We start from the raw sequence: 5761 nt of genomic DNA, 5'->3' as shown, positions 1-5761 counted from the left end.
TGGCACAAGTTGCTGTGGTGCTGTCGAGTTCCTAGGTGCAGATGGCATCCTGGTGCGGTGTGTTGCAAGTGATCCTCTACTCTGGTGAAGCCTGCCTACTAATCTGTTACAGTCACAGAAACAAAGATGGAGGCCGAGACCCACTCTCTTGTAGTTGTATTTGGGTATGTACCTCTGTGGCCCCGATCAGCTCTGGATGCAGATTGTGCTGACTGTCTCCTCCTTCCTGGCTGCTGGGTGTATAACTAGCTTCCTGCACTGCTTGGAGATGGTGCACTGTGGCCGAGGGTGTTCCTGATCTGGAGGTGGAAATGAGAAGGCTCTTGCCAGAGGCCTCTGGACTGTAGGGCTGGTCTCACCTGTGTAGGCTGCCTCATCCTTGGGTGTATAGCTGGCTTTCTGCACTGCTTGGAGATGGTGCATTGTGGCCACGAGAGTTCTGGATCCAGAGGCAGAAACTGGAATGCTCTTGCCAGAGGCCTCCAGACTGGATCTTCTGATCTGTAGGGCTGGACTCACCTGTGCAGGCTGCCTCTTCCTCACTGGCTGCTAGGTGTATCTATTTCAATATTCTTGTATCTCTTGAGGCCTGATTTGTGACCAATTATATAGTCAGTTTTGGAGAAAGTATCCTGAGTGCTGAGAGGGTATATTATTTTGCTTTAGGATGAAATGTTTTATAAATATGTTAGATCCATATGGTTCATAACTTCTGTTAGTTTCACTATGTCTCTGTTTAGCTTCTGTTTCCATAATCTGCCCATTGCAATGATTGGGGTGTTGAAGTCTTCCACTATTATTCTTCAGGTATGATGTGTGCTTTAAGCATTAGTAAAGTTTCTTTTATGACTATGGGTGACCTTGTATTTGGAACATGTCAATTATGGAGATGTTCATAATTGAGAGTTCATCTTGGTAGATTTTTCCTTTGACCTGTATGAAGTGTCCTTCTTACGTTGTTTTGATAACTTTTGGTTGAAAGTCGATTTTATTTTAAATTAGAATGGCTATGCCAGCTTGTTTCTTAGGACCATTTGCTTTGGAAATTGTTTTCTAACCTTTTACTCTCAGGTAGTGTTGGTCTTTGTCACTGAGCGATGTTTCTTATATGCAGCAAAATATGGGTCCTGTTTAAGTATCCAGTCTGTTAGTCTATGTCTTTTTATTGGGGAATTGAGTCCATTGCTCTTAAGAGTTATTAAGGAAAAGGTATTGTTACTTCCTGTTACTTTTTTTGTTAGAGGTAGAATTACGTTTGTGTATCTATCTTTCTTTGGGTTTGTTGAAAGATTACCTTTTTGCTTTCTCTAGGGTGTAGTTTCACTCCTTGTGTTGGTATTTTCCATGCAATATACTTTGTAGAGCTGGATTTGTGGAAAGATAATGTGTAAATTTGGTTTTGTCATGGAATATCTTGTTTTCTCCACCTACTGTAATTGAGAGTTTTGCTAGGTATAGTAGCCTGGGCTGGCATTTATGTTCTCTTAGGGGAAGTATGATATCAGCCCAGGTTCTTCTAGCTTCCATAGTTTCTGGTGAGAAGTCTGGTGTAATTCTGATAGGTCTGCCTTTGTATGTTACTTGACATTTCCCCTTACTGCTTTTATTATTCTTTCTTTGTTTAGTGCTTTTGGTGTTTTGAATATTATGTAATGAGAGGAATTTCTGTTCTTGCACAATCTACTTGGAGTTCTGTAGGCTTCTTGTATGTTCGTGGGCATCTATTTCTTTACATTAGGGAAGTTTTCTTCTATTAATCTTGTTGAATATACATACTGGCCCTTTAAGTTGGGAACCTTCACTATCTTCTATACCTATTATTCTTATGTTTGTTCTGCTCATTGTGTCCTGTATTTCCTGGATGTTTTGTGTTAGGAGACTTTTTCATTTTTATTTTCTTTTACTGCGGTGTCAGTATTTTTTATGGTATCTTTTGCACCTGAGATTCTCTCTTCTATTTCTTGTACTCTGTTGGTGATGCTTGCATCTATGACTTCTGGTTTTCTATCTCCAGGATTGTCTCCCTTTGTGATTTCTTTATTGTTTTTATTTCTATTTTTAGATCTTTGATAGTTTTGTTCATTTCCTTTGCCTTTTTGATTGTTTCTTTCCTGTAATTCTTTCAGGGATTTTTGCTCTTTAAGGACTTCTACCTGTTTACCCGTGTTCTCTTGTATTTTTTTTAAGGCAGTTATTTATGGCCTTCTTAAAGTCCTCTATCACCATCATGAGAAGTGATTTTAGACCAGAATCTTGCTTTTCTGGTGTGATGGTGTATCCAGGACACCAGGATACTATGGTGGGAGAATTGGGTTCTGATGATGCAATGTTACCTTGGTTTCTGCTGCTTATGTTCTTATGCTTGCCTCCCACCATCTGATTATCTCTAGTGTTACCTGCTCTTGCTATATGTGACCAGAGCCTGCTCTTCCTCTGATTCTGGTTGTGAAAGAATTCCTCAGAGTCCATCTTTTATTCTGGTCCTGTGATTTCAGTTTCCTGTTTTCCTGAAATCCTGGGCGTGTCAGAGCTCCTGGAGTCCTGGGGTCCTGGGGTCCTGGGGTCCTGGAATCCTGGGATCCTGGGCATGTTAGAGTGCCTAGTAGTAGAACTTTCTCTGGGTGTTATGGGACTGGCCACAGGATTTGTGCCCAAGGTAAACCAGCCCAGACTGCAAGGTACTAGTGCTACTTGTAGATTGGGGATCCTGTGTCCCCTGATCCCGCTGGTTCCAGTTATGCATGCTGGTGTTGGGATAGATTGTCTGTTTACCTCACCCCCAATCTTATGATCCTGGGCATGTTAGAGCACCTGGAAGTATAGCCTCCTCTCAGTGTTACTGGACTGGATGAAGATTTTATGCTCCCAAATATATTTTTATAAGTGGACAAATAGCTCCTTTGTAGCATGCTTTATTTAAAAGTGGATACAAATGTTATTGAAGTAATACTATATTATCAAATGGGGGAAAATTGGCAAACAGCTAACAGAAAAGATGGAGTACTACCAAAATCTTTCATTCCAGTGGAAATGTAAATGTAAAGTAGAAAATATGCAACAGAATGGAAAGATGTACAGTCTGTCCTGGAGGAATCAGGGAAGCACTCTACAGTGCTCTTTTTCCAATAGGAGGAAAAGCAGGAGCCATAGAAAAAGACAGAGATCCTCAGAAAACCATCACTGTTCCCTTAGGAACAGATACTTCAAAGGGGGAAGGAAGGAGGCAAAATATAAGTGTGGAAGTAGCAGAGTTAGGAGAGTATTTAGTAAATTCTCTTCTAGGGGTCACCAGGTTAAATTCACCCTCCTGAGTTGCTGGTATCTTTGTGGCCTGTAACATCTGAGAATAACATTGCTGGAAACCAGAACAGAGACTCTAAGTTGAAAAATGGCTGAAGAATTGTTTCTAAATGGTGGGAAATAAGTCCTTTGATTCAGAACTTCATATATTCAGAAAGGTGGGATCCAAGATGGAGGAATTACCTGTAAGAGAACAAAGACATGTCAGATATCTAGAAGGACTGCCCAAATATGGGGCCATCATGAGTCAATTGAGCAGTGGCTAAAGGAATTCCCAGAGATGTGATCAGTGTGCATGACCCTGTCCCTTGAAAGACCACATACTGATGAAATCAGAATCTCTGCTATAACTTCTGGAACCACTATGTCAGAATGTGGCTGACATCTGAGAGCCCAGAAAGGAATGTTGAAAGTTGACTTTGGAACCAGCAAGAAGGTAGGACTGAATCAGACTCAGGTCATTTGGAGAAAGAGGAGGTAGAAGGAAGATGGAAAAGAACTACATGGCCCAGAGATACTGTAAGTAGCAAGGAATATCAAAGCTGGGGAATAGAGTAGTGTAGTGGGAAATTCACCCAATCTGTGCATGCAGCTTATAAATCTAGTAAATGAGTTGCCTATTTTGCACAGGGGGTTGGGTATTTACTACAAATTGGTGCGAATGTGAGGCTTAGAACCCAACTAACCTGAAGTAAAATTCCACTATGCCTCTGAATAAACTGCTGGGATGATGATCTAAGTTTTCAGCAGTGTATGGATTGATGGCTGACTGGGTCTGAGGGATCTACAGAGAGCTGCAGGCAAGCTCCAGGAAGACAGCCACAGCCAGGGCCAGCACCCCAGCTTAGAGCTAGACTTGGGCAGCACCTATGTTAGATTCTCAGGGAGGAAAGGGGACCCTGGGGTGCAACTGCCAGCAAGGTAATTTTCTGGCAGACACAATGAGCTGATTTGGGGCATCTACGCCCAGTGGAGCCTTTCCATGCTCTCTCTCTCCTATATCTCCCACATTTATACATGATACCATCAGTCAGACCTCCTCTCTTGACTGCTTGCACTACAGGCTGGCAGAGATCAGCACACACAGAGAACCCAAACAATAGAGAGCCAGTTCAGAAACACTCACACAGGTGTGTGTGTGTGTGTGTGTGTGTGTGTGTGTGTGTGTGAGAGAGAGAGAGAGAGAGAGAGAGAGAGAGAGAGAGAGAGAGAGAAAGAGAGAGAGAAACACTTGAAGACCTTTTGGTCTTTATGAGATGACATTTTTAATAGAGAATTCCATTTAAATGTAATAGACACCTTGACATTTGTCATTATTGCAATATTTATTCTTTTGATTTTCTATGGCTTCTCAAAAGACCAGGCCCTAGGTAAAAAATATGAGTCTTAGAAAAGGGATTAGGGGAAACACTGGAAAAGATCATAGATGAGACTGAGCAGCAGTGAGATAAAGTTAAGACTTGGCAACATGGCCTAGAGGAAACACTAGAACAAAAGGTTAAAGACTTTGTAGGTCAAAATGAATAACAGAAAGAGGAGAAAAAGGTTGGAGACAAGGGTTGGAAGAGGTGCTAGAAAAAATGCAGAAGTTCATAGATGAGACTGAGCAGCTGAGAGATAAACTTACGACTTGGTAACATGGCCTAGAGGAAACACTAGTACTAAAGGTTTAGGATTTTGTAAATCAAGAAAAACGGCAGAAAGAAGAGAATAAACATTGGAGACAGGAGCTAGAAGACATGCTAGAACAAAACTTCAAAAGTTCATAGATGAAACTGAGCAACAGAGAGGTAGATGTGGCAACATGGCCTGGAGGAAACACTATAACTAAAGTTTCAGGATTTTGAATGTCAAAATAAGCAACAGAAAGAGGAAGATAAAGATTAGAGACAAGAGCAGGGGAAAATGCTATAAAAAAGGATACAAAACATCATAGATCAGACTGGAGATCAAGAAGATAGAGATAACATTCAGAAACAGATTCTAGAGGATAATTTACTGAAGGATCCACACCCCTCCATATAAAAGCATGTTCATGCTTATCACAGAAATACCCTGGTCCCAACTCTTTTCTTAGTTAGGGCTTTACTGCTGTGAACAGACACTATGACCAAGGCAAGTCTTTTAGGAACAACCTTTATTTGGGGCTGGTTTGCAGGTTTAGTAGTTTTACAGTTTTAGTAGGTTTACAGTCCAGTAGCATGTGGGTGGGAGCATGGCAGCATCCAGGCAGGCATGGGGATGGAGGAGCTGAAAGTTCTACCTCATTTGTTTGTTTGGTTGATTGTTTGGGCTTTGTTTTTCACTTATACCGAATCCTTTTATTCAGAAAAAAAGAGAAAGAAACAAAAAAGAAAGGAAGAAAGGAAGAAAGAAAGAAACAAAGAAACAAAGAAACAAAGAAAGAAGGAAAGAGAAAATGAAATAGAAAAAAAACCCAAAGGAACACACAATGTCCATG

Source organism: Apodemus sylvaticus, chromosome 11 (assembly GCF_947179515.1).
Source record: "Apodemus sylvaticus chromosome 11, mApoSyl1.1, whole genome shotgun sequence".
Taxonomy (NCBI): Eukaryota; Metazoa; Chordata; class Mammalia; order Rodentia; family Muridae; genus Apodemus; species Apodemus sylvaticus.
This window is presented reverse-complemented; position numbering follows the sequence as displayed.